General features: G+C 47.5%; 2 pseudogenes; both read left to right on the forward strand.

Annotated features, from left to right (window-relative positions):
* The first annotated feature begins 7,823 nt into the window (after window positions 1-7,823).
* Window positions 7,824-8,027, forward strand: LOC135372904 (U2 spliceosomal RNA; annotated as a pseudogene).
* Window positions 8,028-13,072: 5,045 nt separating this feature from the next.
* Window positions 13,073-13,250, forward strand: LOC135372858 (U2 spliceosomal RNA; annotated as a pseudogene).
* Window positions 13,251-13,912: the final 662 nt, after the last annotated feature.

The raw sequence follows: 13,912 nt of genomic DNA on the forward strand, positions 1-13,912 counted from the left end.
CGCGCTGAATTTATTACACATGTCTACTCCCGGCCCCTGGGCTATATCCAATCCCACCGCTCTCTGGCCTTTTCAATGACTGCCAAATTTCATTCAGTCAATAGGGGAGTATTTGACACTTTGGCTGCTGCCTTCAACAGGAATGGGGCATAATGGGTACATGTGACAGCTGGCATCATTGTCATGTAATACCCTTATTATTACTATTACTTATTCTTCACGTAGGAGCACTGTTGCCCGTTCCAATTCATATTGCATATACTTTGTGATCAAACACGTACCCTCAACTATATACATATTTATGCATTTATAAGCATTATCTGAAGCATGTATAGACTTATTATATAATCATCTTATGGGCATCTAGTCACAGCTGGTTTGATTTCTTTTAGTATATATTTTCATGGAGTATTTCGGTGTCTTCCAGAAACAGTAACTTGCTCTTTACCGTCTTAGGCCCAGTTTCACCAACACCGGTTAACATTTGAGCCGAGATCAACAGTCCCTTAACTTGAATTTAACGCTTAACTCTGCTTCACGAAAGGGAGTTATTGTCACTGAAACATTCACCAAGTCACCAACTAACGTTTGCAAAAAGTAATTGCGTGTTAACTTCAAGCATTAGCAACCCTCAATCAAAGTTAACCAAAGTTGGTGAAACCAGGCCTTAGTTGGTTTCTAACTTTTACATATGTACTATTAATAAGTAGTGTGGAGCCAGCATTTCATGGACAATATGTATTGTGTATGCAGGGTTCTCTTCATATTTGTGCGCAATAAATATACGTACTTCCTTGCTCTGAATATTCCTTTTGCATTAATTTTGCTGTCTGTAGTCAGACCTGCATCTATAACTACGGGTGCAAAATACTTTTATATGTCAGTATTTAGTATTTAGCCTGTGGTGTACCCTGAATTTTGTCCCTCGGGGGTGCATCAGGCTCTGCAAGGGGGTGGTGGGGTGGAGGACGTGCGACATCAAAACATGCAAGTTACCATGTACTATTATGCTATATGATGAAATATTATGTAATCTCACGATCTTCATTTTTTTTTTGTGGGGGTTCTCCCAAGTCTCTGGGTGGTTGCAATGAATAAATCACTGATTCTAACATAAGTACTCTCCAGATTCACTTATGTTAACCATACCACCACCAAGCACCAAGATCCTTTTGAGAGTATGTCTGTTTCAAATATTTTCCCAGAATGAGAATTTAGTACAGCTCAGTCTTTTATTTTATAATAGTATCTGGTATGGTATGGTATGGTATGGTACGGTAGGGTACGGTACGGTACAGTACAGTACAGTACAGTACAGTACAGTATAGTATAGTAGTATGCAAATTAGTACCTAGTCATTGTTGTTTTAAGTATGTACTTATTTGAGTAGTGCACACAAAAGCCATTGTAGGTTCCACTATCTACGGAAACACTGAACATTTACATTTATGGATCAAATAAGACTTTCTTCAGGAGTAGGATCTAAAGAAGTCAGTAGCATAGCCAGACCTCCAAAGTAGGGGTGGCACAACACAAAACCCCACTTCCCACACACATGCTGGTGATCCTGGGTATACGGACACACTAATCTTCATAGAGCAAGATGAGAAGTGAAAATACAGAATATGTGGAATAATGCATTTACATATGGGTGTCATGGCAGTGAGGCCACCAGGTCACGTGATTTGAAGTACACACTTAAAAATGAACTTCCCCGCATAGCTCGCTCCTAGCCAACAATCATCTCAAATGATATCGTTATCTGCCCTGATTTGTTGAAAACGGGAGACGTACGCCTCTCGTTTTCAACAAATCAGGGAAGATAACGATATCATTCGAGATGATTGTTGGCTAGGAGCGTGCTATGCGGGGAAGTTCATTTTTAAGAGTGTAGCCCAAAAATCTCATAGTACCAATCATATGCAGGTATGCTGCTTAGATAGCCAATGGTAACTGCAAAAACATCTGTGATCTTCATACTGAACCCCTCCCCCCTCCTACCCCCATATTACCTTTTCTCCTCGAATTTCCACAACTTGCGCTGCTTGGCCCGTGGCAGATAGTGCAGGCCCGAGCCCCCCTTGTGGCTACACTACTGGTAGAACTATGCTGCAAGGAATACGCGGTGTTGGATTTTTTACACACATGTGATTCCATACCAATTACAGGAATACCATACAATGTGTACACAACGTTACTTATCTACAGCTGCATTTGTGAGACCATTTTAAAGGCGCAATAAACAGGTATACGAGGCGCACATTTTTAAAATACATTGTGATACATTGCCAACAGTGAACGTTTAAAAAAATGTTGTCGCAAAAGAGTAAATAATGGCTCCAAGCGACTGAATATTCACTGCACTCTTTCGCCCTCATGCCCCGCCCTGCGATGTCCTGGCGACAATAGCGACACGTTATTTTGACGTGATCAGTAAAGTTTTGTTAAAGTTCATTAGCTCTAGGACTTGAACAAAACGACGAAGTCAAAACTATTGCAATAATTATATAAACATGTTAGTGAAGAAGTGTACAGGGTGTCCCAGAAAACGTGTAATTGAATTTTAATTTTAAAAAACAACGCCACATAGAGTCATGCGGTCAACAGCATTTGTTCTCACTAGGTTTTTGTCACCTTCGGACGTGCATGTCATATAACCTAAGTTTAATTACATGTAGATTTTTGCGAACTGAACCTGGTAATTAGTCAAGTAAAGGTCACTTGTTCCCCACCCCATCCCCAATCCCACCCAAGGCACCCCACCCAAGGGCACCCAAGGGTACCCCACCGATGTGAAGAGCGTGCCAAATTTACTCAAATTAATGATAATTGACAGGAGTATCGAGCAGCTATCTTATCGGGGAAAAAATAGTCCAAAATCATCCTCTACGCTCGCAGAGGATAGCGGGCGATGAATTTTTCAGCGAAATCAACGTCAGTCCGACGAAAGGAGGTTGTAAACCCAGCCCGTACCGGCATAGTACAGAGATAACAAAGGCATAGCTTCTTGCATCCAGCTTCAGCTGGGACCATACTTTCCCTCTCCCAATTTCAGGAACTGTCACTTTTTCTACTATCACTCTGTGGGCTGGATTTCCAACCTCCTTTCGTCGAACTGACAGCGATTACGCTCAAAAAGTCCTCGTACGTTACAATCAAGTAGTCCGAGAAGCATAATGTTCGGATATTTTCCCCCCGATAGGATAGACCCTTATTATCACTGTCAGTTATCATGAATTTGAATAAATTTGGCACGCTCTCAAAGATCTATCATGTCTATGATTTTGAGTCTTTGGTCTCAGATAGTCTTTGACCCCTGCAGGAGGGGATTATAAAAGAAAGACATATTTGCCACAAATAGCTCTCTTTCCTGATATTATGATTCTCTTTTCCAACAGTTTACCTAGAATGACAAGTTGAAGGACCGCAAAGATTTTGGGTATACATCGGGCTTAAATGAAATTCTTGAAAACTGTTCGGGGGGGGGAGGAATCATGTTTAACTGAAAACGAAAAACGCTAATTACTCTCCATCAAATCATTGACATCCATTTGTTGGAAGCATGTCAAAGCATTGGGAAATAACAAACTGGGACAGGACACAAGGAACGGGGACAAGAAGACCCCTTTGTACATTGCCCTAGAAAAATAGCCCCTGTCATGGGGAAGTACAACATCAATCCTGAGGCATCAGGTTTCCCTTGTGTCTATTTCTTGGCAAAAATTTTGCATGGGTCTTACATTTGCAAAAATTAAGGGGGTGTAAAATAATAGGGATCTAGAGTATCATGTACCAGAACAAACAGGAATGAGAAAAATATAGGTACTGAAGGGTCTCGCTCTTGCAAGCTATCAATAGTTCGCTCACTGCTAATTTAAAATGTTAACATGTTTCTTTTGAAACGAAACTTTCTGGATTCGCATTTTGTTCCTGCAAATTCTCAATAGTTTGCTAACTACAAATTGAAAATTCAACTCATGATCCTTTCTGTTCCTTTTAAAAACAAAACCGTCTGAATTTGCTTTTTGCTCATGCGAGCTATGGACAGTTCATGCTTGTAAGCGTTCAAACGTCGTCATGCCAGCACTGGACAGCTGTTTTGGCCTTAGTGGCTCATCATCAGCAGTACGTAGGCAGGCAACGTTTGAGCTGATGGCGTCATCCGCATCTGACGCCATCCGCTCAAACGTTGCCTGCCTGCGTAGTGCTGACGATGGCCCAATAAGGCCGAAACAGATGTCCAGTACTGGCATGGTGACGTTTGAGCACTTACAAACATTTGCTATACGTACAGCCAAAGAGCTCCGGCTAACTTTTCCCTTATGTGGATAGTTCAGTCACTCACAATTTAACAGTTGAACACATTTCTATCGGAAATAAAACCTCCTGGATTCTCGCTTTTCGCATGCAGTTCGACATTGCCATTTCACTCTTGATTAGTTGTTACTGTGAAAAAAGAAGAAAAAAAATCATAATGGGAAACAAATTGTGGAGTTCATGAAATATGAAATATCGGAGTATTTATACATTTGTGCTTTTTTAAGTGGACATTTCTGTGGACATATCAAAGTGACAGTACCTTAAACCACTGGTAGTTTGACAGCGTATGCGACTGCTGTGATTAATGTTAACGATACGCATAGCGCACAACAATGCACAAAATCTCCTTTTCTGTTTCCTGACTGTTCTGGTTCCCAATTGCTTTTCTGGACAGCTTCTCCTGAACTGCTTTTCAGTTACAGTTTTTCTCAATTATTTTATACTCCATTCTCCAACTCAGGGGCATATCCGAAAGCAGGCTACATTTTGACTCCACTGCGCATGTCTGACATTTGTATGTTTCACTGACGTACAACAATAGGCGTAGTCAGATTAGGCGGGTTCAATACACCCCAAAAGTGTACCTTAGGTAGCGCATTTGGGAGGGGTTAACACTTCCTACCCCATGTAAGGTCACCATAGCCCTCCACCCCTAAAAAAAAGATATTTTTTATGCATAATGTAAAAACCCCCGAGACTAGGGAACAAGAAAGGATAGACACAAGACGATTTTTCTGCCTATAATACTGCGTACGATGGTTACGAAAGATCTTCATCTCTTGATTTAGAAATCTGTTTCTCTCTCTTGTGCATGGGAATAACTTTATCCACCTTGCGATAGTAATATACAATGGTGACCAGCGTTGCAAAATAAACAGTCTGTGTGACTTGATATGTCCTACTTAACTAGTTTTTGGTGTCAGTGGAGGAGGGAGAATTACTTCTGGTGATTAGAAGCACACGACAGGACTACATAGAGGCATCCATATACATTCCACAACCAGTGGGTTAGCCATGCAACAAGATTGTGTGCTTATAAGCAGTGTTTCTTTTTAAAAAATTCTGTGTTAGCGCTACGAAGCAATTGTGGCGATGAGATGCGTACAGATGTGGACAGATGGAGAGAGAGGACAGCAGGAAGGAGCGTGGGACATGCGGGGTTAGTATGTGTCCCGACGCACCCCGAAAGTCGCTGAAGAGGTGTGTTAGCTTAGCTCAATTGGTAGAGCCCGGGACCGGTAATCCAGAAGATGTGGGTTCGATCCCTACAGCTGGCTAACCTTTTCAGTGACTTTCATCTTTCATGTGTCCTGGGCTGACTTCGGGGGAACTGTGCCAGGATCAGTCTGGAAAGTCTTCGGAAAACTGAGGGAAAACCTAAGATAGCACAGCCAGTGCCAAACCCGTGTTACCTCTCAGACTCAGTGTGGAAGGCGATCATCCTAACCACTACGCCACAGGAGCTGGTGCACAAGTAGACGCGGATCTAAGGGGGGGGGAGGGTCCAGGGGTATGGACCCCTCCAAGCTTTAACATAGGGTTCAGTGGACCGATCCCAACATGGACGTGGCACTTGTCCACAGAGGCCCCCCCCCCCTCGGGAAAATCCTAGATCCGCCCCTGTGCACTAGCAATGTAACGCCATCTCTTCTGTGGCCTACCCCTGTCTTAGTACACGTAACTTGCAGGGGTCAGTACATAAAAGTGGACCATTGTCGATACACAAGTAATATAGGTAAAAATGAGGAAAATACTGTGAGGTGCTCCTATAAAGCTTTGACCACATTGTTCCTTGTTTTGAAGTCCATATATATTCAGTGATTTATCCAAAATTTCGTCCTGGGGGGAGCAGGGGGGGGGGGCTCTGCAGAGAGGTGTATTTGCATGTCTTTCGACACAATATAGCGAAATCTCACAGAGGTTTGGTGAATGTTGGAATGTGTGGGCAAGTCACTGATCTTAGGTATGACACACACACACGCGCACATCAACGTGCGTGCGTAGCGACTACGTATCATGAAATTAAATAACAGGCCGCTGCGTTGTCAACTTACGTAGGCAAGTGCCTGACTATGCAAGGAAAGCAACATTTCGTTCAAAAGAATATACGAACTTGTCAGTCAAGAGATATGCACAGTCACAGCGCAACGGATAAACCGTTTATTGTTGAAATGAGGCAGCTACCCCAAAGGACAGCGGCAGACTTTCGACAGTGGAAACCGTTTATGACATAGAAACACACGCACATACATAGTGAGCTGTATGTGGTTGTCGCTCCGAAACCGTTATAATAAACGTCAAGAAAACGATTTTGTTCCCATACGTTTGTGCAAGAAGATGTGACTAGCGACATTTATATTTCGGTAATCGACGCAGGTGACCTACGAAGCACGCAAATTTCACTAAGTAGCACGAATAAGCTCCGCTTCTACCGTTGATCACTTCGGGTTTCAATACACCATTCCCACACCACTCTTTTCCTCCTCGAAGCGAAGCTATGAGGAAACTAGCACAGATGGAGGAACAAAAACAAGCGACGCAAACCAACAGACACACGGAAACTGACGGCACTAAACCAGCTAAACACAATAGTGGTATCCCGGGCCGATACGATGTAGATATCATACCTATCCCCTGCGTAGAGATGTAGTCCTGTATCAATGCGCCGCCGTGCTAGATTATGGGGGGATTTTGAAACAATTTATTTTTAATGGTGGATTCTTAACCGGTGATATTTAAGCGGATATTTTAAGCGGTTTATTCTTCCCGATTTATTTTTAAGCGTGTATTCTTTAAGCGGTTTATTCTTAAATGTTTTATTTTTAAGCAGTTTATTTTTAATGGTGGATTTTGGGTACCTCCCGCCCTGGTATTGCACTACCTCCAGGTGTAGCCCACCCGTCTCAAATCAAAAAACAAAAAAGAAAAATTCGGAAACAGCACCAATAAGCATCAGCCATGATGACCAGAGACAGGCAAAAGAGGGAAGCGTAGAAACAACACCAAGCAAAGCAGGGAACCTACAGCAGACATGGACGGGAAGATTTTTTCTAAAGACCTCGACCTCGTCCTGTGCAGAGGAGAGGAGGCCATAATCGTGGACGTCACCATTCCGTTCGACAACCGCTACGAGGCTCTGGTTGCAGCACGGGTGGAAAAAGAGGCAAAGTACGAACTTCTCAAGCCCCACCTCCAAAGGCGCTTCCACCGTGTCTCAGTCCAAGCCATTGTCGTCGGAGCGCTCGGTAGCTGGGACCCGGCAAACGACAAGGTGATGAAGAAGCTATGCACCAAGTCCTACCTGAGACTATTTAAGAAGCTCTGTGTGAGCGATGTGATAACGGCTTCACGGAACATTTACGCTGAACATGTTACTGGGATAACAACTGTTTAGCGACTCCCTTGTACATATTTAGCTCTTTGCCCGTAATCTTCATTCCTGCTAATTTTCCCCCTCCCTTCTCATTTTGTAACTGTTTTGTGCCATACTTTGCAATCTCAAGTTCCTTTTTCCATCAGTTTGTTACATGTCCTAAACATTGAATAAAACTTTTTCTGTTCTTATCAGCCTAATATCTGATACGAGCCCTATTTGGACTCACGATATTAATCTTATTTTTGGCCCGAGACAGTGTGTCTGAAGCTCGCCTCGGCACTGTCCAGGGTTGCCCTGGTATTGCACTACCTCCAGGTGTAGCCCATCCGTCTCAAAACAAAAAAAAACTAAAATAGAAAAATTCGGAAACAGCGCCAATAAGCATCAGCCATGATGACCAGAGACAGGCAAAAGAGGGAAGCGTAGAAACAACACCAAGCAAAGCAGGGAACCTACAGCAGACAACCGCTGGGAAATGTCCTGTCTGGCTACTAGGGTACACGTCCGTCCGTCCGTCCATCCATCCATCCATCCATCCGTCCGTCCGTCCGTCCGTCCGTCCGTCCGTCCGTCCCTCCCTCCCTCCCTCCCTCCCTCCCTCCCTCCCTCCCTCCCTCCCTCCCTCCCTCCCTCTCTCTCTCTCTCTCTCTCTCTCTCTTTCTTTCTTTCTTTCTCTCTCTTGCAATTTCCAATCAATCATTTTTATCTCACGGGCCGTGATGCATTAGTACTAACACCCTAGTGTTCCGTACCCATATACCACGATGCCCAAACTGGCGACGTGCCACGCGCGGACGTAGAAGGCGAGACTGCGACAGAAGCGAAAGGGGGAGACGTGCAGTCTATATCTCTTCTCGGTCTTTTGACGGATACAAGGGAAAAAGAAACACGAGTCCCGTCCACTAACATGCGCATTTCATGCAGTTCGACTATCATTCTAGTGCTTCTTACACGCACCACATCATGTTGAATTTCGCGACGTGACACCCGAGGAGGCAGGTGCCGCGACCGTGACCAGAGCGAAAGATGGACGTGTAACAGTTATCGCTTCTCGGCATTTTGGCTAAGATCAAAGTGTAGTGCCTTGATCGCCAGATGCCTGAGAGTGGTGGCTCCAGTACTCCTAGCCTGTACCGCCCTCTTGAGGGCAAATACGGTGCCAGCCGAAGACAAGGCCCGCTTGCGAGTTTGGTTTCATCGCCCCCTGTTCTGAGGCAGCCTCTCTATCTCACAGGTGGTGTTAAGTAGGTGGATCTGCCACCTACCGGCCTTTTCAGGGCGTTGAACACCAGCCGAAGGAGGGCCCTCTCCTGGGCTTGGTTTATAGCCCCCTCCCGAGGCCGCCTGACTTGGGGCTGGTCACTTTGTGAACATGCCCCCACCAGCCTTCTCCAGGGAGAAGCCCCGCCCGACCACGGCCGGCCACGAGGCAACCGACTTCCCGCCGTGGACCCCTGCTCCCCGTGTCGCCCTGGACGTCATCAGCGACAACGCCCAGCCAGACCAGGGCCCACCCCGACCCACCATTGACCACCCGGACGCGTCCCTCTTGGCCGAGCCCCACGAAGACATCAGCGCGCCCTCCCCTGAGCCCACGACACGAGCGCCTGGGCACGGTAGCCGCCTGAGTGGTCCCTGCGACGCCTCTACACGCCGCAGCCCCACAGCCCTTTACACTGTGGGGAGGCGTTGCTGTCTATGACCTCCGTGAGGTCCGCCACTCCTGGATCCCACTCTCCGACGCTAGGCACGCTTGCCACCCCAGATGCCGAGTGGACATCGGCCCCAGCGACATCCGCCGATCCGATAACCTCCTTCACGGAAGACGAAAGTCAGCCAACAAGGGAGACCACCACGCTGACCGTTTACTTTCCGGTTCCTGGACACTTCGTGTGCCCCGAAAGCGACTGTACGAACACATTCCGTTCCTCATCGTGGACATCTCAACGGAATTCCCTAAACCGACACCTAGAACGAGAACATGGCATCAGGATATCGGCTGTGCAGTACAAATGCGCCTCATGTGGTGCCGCCCTCGGCCCTCGCCCCTCAGTCGGCCATCAATGCCCCATTGAGAGATCGACCCGGACTACACACGCCTACTTCCGGTACAGCTGCAATTGGTGTCTGGAAACCTTCCCCTCGCGCAAAGGGAAGAGCAACCACGAGCTAACGCACCGCCGCCAGGAGGCCCGCGACAGAATCGCAGCTGCAGCTCGGCCCTTGGATCGCACTGTACAGCAGGTACCCCCTATACAGGTTCACCACTGTGCCACTCCTGCGTCACCGGAATGCCTCACTGCGCCACCTCCACCAGAAAGTGAATCAGTCGATGCTCCCGGCGCACCGACGTTCGAACTGGAAGTGCCCCACGAGACCGATGAAGGCGCGGCTCCCAGAACAACGAGCGACGATACTGACAATAACACACCAGACAGCCAACTCTCCGAGACGCTGATTACTCAAGAGCCACTGACTGATGAAGGACCTATCGGCCACAGTACCGACCAGGTCACCGAGGATGAACCTGCAGCCACTCAGACGCAGCAGGCCACACCCCCTGACGAAGAAGCATCCATCCGTGTCCTGGAAGAATTCACCAGAACACTAAACGAAATTCTTGATCGAAGTGCATCTTCTGAGCAGTGTGAAATGTTTGAAAAAACCCTGGAGGAAGCCACGAGCGCCACCGCCGCTGCTGTACGTCTCCCACCACCAATGAACGCTCAGCTCACGAGTAGGAAACCGAACCCGAATGACCCCCGAACAGTACAGAAGATATATAGGAGGAATCGCCGTCAAGCTGCCAGGCGCATCTGCGAGGGCACGTCACAGCGCTGCACAATCTCACCAAACACTGTAGAAGAGCACTTCACAAACCTGTGGAGCCCTGTGACTTGCGATCCACACATCCTACGTGAGCGTCCCCAAGCAGCGACTGCCGTGCCCCTCGACGCATTTATCCCCAATGAAGTCCGTAAGAAAGCTACAAAGTGCGAGAACACTGCACCTGGCGACGACAGAATCACATACCGACACTGGTTGAGTGTTGACCCTGAGTGCGCCTTCCTAGCAGCAGTATTCAACATCTGTATGAAGTTCAAGAGAGTTCCGACAGCCTGGAGGAAGTCAACTACTGTGCTCATCCACAAGAAGGGAGACCCTACTGACATTGGCTGCTGGCGTCCTATATCCATCTCCAGGACCATCAACAAGCTATATACAGCATGTCTCGCCTCGAGATTGCAAAAATGGATATGCGAAGAGGACGTCATCAGCCACTGCCAGAAAGGATTCCTCCCTCACGACGGGGTCTTCGAAAACAACTTCGTGCTCCAACAGCGAATGGACCTTGCGCGCACAACAGCAAAGGAGTTCTGCGCCGGCTTCTTGGACTTCTCCAACGCCTTCGGTTCCATTCCTCACGATGCAATCCTTGAAGCCGTCAAAGCCTGCGGAGCCGGTGACGATTTCTCCTCGATCATCCAAGACCTATACAGCGATAACACGACACAAGTCCTAACGGATGGAACAAGCAGAGGCCCCATTCGTGTCGAGCGAAGGATTCGACAAGGATGCCCCCTTAGCGGACTTCTGTTTAACATGGCCATCTTCACCATTGTGCGGCGCGTACAAGGCACCGACCCTCAGCACTCCATCCTAGCGTACGCTGATGACCTTACACCAATGGCCGAGGACGCAGCAACGTTGCAAGCTCGCATCAACATAATCAACGACATGGCCAAGCCTATCGGACTACAACTAAACCCCCGGAAATGCAAAACACTTCACCTCTCTGGTACGACACCCATTGGACTGCGACCGTCTCAATTCTACATCGAGGGCGCGCCCATCCCCTTTATGAGCGACTTTGAATCATTCCAGTACCTAGGGCGTCCCATCGGCTTTAACATCTTCAAGGACGACGCCTCTGTAAGCACAGCCATTGAGACCGGCAAGAAGATCCTGAGCTCCATGCTCGCCCCATGGCAACGACTGGACGCCCTAAGGACATTCGTGTATCCGGCGCTGAACTTTACCATGCGATCAGGCAACCTCGGCAAATCTGACTGGACCAAACTTCACGACACCCTGAAGCCACTGATAAAAAGAACACTGTACCTGCCGAAGAATGCTGCGAACGAATACCTATACAGCAAGTCATCCAAAGGAGGGTGCAGCATTCCAATCGCCGCAGAGATAAGTGACGCTGCAAGAATCGACGGGGCATTCAAACTCCTGACGTCCCGGGATCCGATCATCACAAGACTTGCCAATGCGGACCTGAGTAGGACAGTCTCGAAGCGGCTACATGCAGAATGCTCCTCTCAGGATGTGGCAGAGTACCTCTCGGGCAACAACGAAGGAATATTCAGGTGCTCCACCGACGAGATCCGGAACGCCTGGACTGAAGCGCGTAAAGCCTCCAGACGCCTCGGAGTCACCTGGGAAATCACCGTGGACGGGCCACTAATCTCTCGTGCTGCAACTACGATTACACCCATGTGGCGCACGAAGATTATGCGGACTCTCAGCACCCAACTAGACGAAGAAAAGACAACGCGCCTGACGAACCTGGCCAACCAAGGAAAGGTCGCTGAGTGCGTGTCTTTGGATTCCTCAAGCTCGCACTTCATCAAAACTGGATCTTACACGAGGTTCGCGGACTGGAGGTTTATTCACAAGGCACGCCTCAACCTCCTGCCACTGAACGGCGCAAGACAGTTCGGCAACGGGGACAAGCGCTGCAGTCTATGTGGTTACCAAAGTGAAACCCTCCCCCACGTCGTTTGCCACTGTATGAGACAGAGCAGAGACTTCACCCTGCGTCACAACCAAATCGTCGAAAGGGTGAAGAAAGCTGCCACCAACAAGTTCACCTGCATCTCCGAAAACGCACCAATCGCCGGATCCACTCTACGCCCGGACCTCGTGCTGGCCAGGGGAGAAGAGGCAGTCATCATCGACGTAACCTGCCCCTTTGAGAACCGTCGAGATGCTTTCACAGAAGCCCGTGCTGCCAAGATCCAAAAATACGCAAAGCTGAAAGGCCTCCTCGAACGAAGATACCAAAAGGTTACCATCGAGGCAATCGTGGTCGGCGCCCTTGGAGCTTGGGTGAACGACCGATTCCTCCGCCGGCTGTGCTCAAGAAGCTACCTCAAGAAACTGAAACAGCTATGCGTCAGTGGAGTGATCGCGATTTCGAGGGACATCTATGCAAACCACATCGCTGGAACCTCCACATCCTGAACTCATGAGGACACAAGAGGCACGCATGGTGCTGCACACCTCCTCTGTATATATCTTGGTGTACCTCACCGCCCGATTTCGACATCGGACCGCTGCATATACGCGTACGATTATCTGTAAATAATGCCTTAAACATGCAATAAATATCTCTGTTCTTATCAGCTTAATATCTGATACGAGCCCTATTTGGACTCACGATATTAATCTTATTTTTGGCCCGAGACAGTGTGTCTGAAGCTCGCCTCGGCACTGTCAAGGGTTGCCCTGGTATTGCACTACCTCCAGGTGTAGCCCACCCGTCTCAAATCAAAAAACAAAAAAAGAAAAATTCGGAAACAGCACCAATAAGCATCAGCCATGATGACCAGAGACAGGCAACAAAGGGAAGCGTAGAAACAACACCAAGCAAAGCAGGGAAACTACAGCAGACATAGACACAGAACACACTGGAGAAAACCACTGGGAAATGTCCTGTCTGGCCACTAGGGTACACATTCATTCATTCAATCTATCTATCTATCTATCTATCTATCTATCTATCTATCTATCTATCTATCTATCTATCTATCTATCTATCTATCTATCTATCTATCTATCTATCTATCTATCTATCTATCTATCTATCTATCTATCTATCTATCTATCTGTCTATCTGTCTGTATGTCTGTCTGTCTATCTCTCTCTCTTGCAATTTCAAATAAATCATTTTGATCTCACGGGCCGTGATGCATTAGTACTAACACCCTAGTGTTCCGTACCCATATACCACGATGCCCAAACTGGTGACGTGCCACGCGCGGACGTAGAAGGCGAGACTGCGACAGAAGCGAAAGGGGGAGACGTGCAGTGTATATCTCTTCTCGGTCTTTTGGCGGATACAAGGGATAAAGAAACACGAGTTCCGTCCACTAACATGCGCATTTCATGCAGTCCGACTATCATTCTAGTGCTTCTTACACGCAC

The sequence above is a fragment of the Ornithodoros turicata genome, unplaced genomic scaffold, assembly GCF_037126465.1.
Source record: "Ornithodoros turicata isolate Travis unplaced genomic scaffold, ASM3712646v1 Chromosome17, whole genome shotgun sequence".
Taxonomy (NCBI): Eukaryota; Metazoa; Arthropoda; class Arachnida; order Ixodida; family Argasidae; genus Ornithodoros; species Ornithodoros turicata.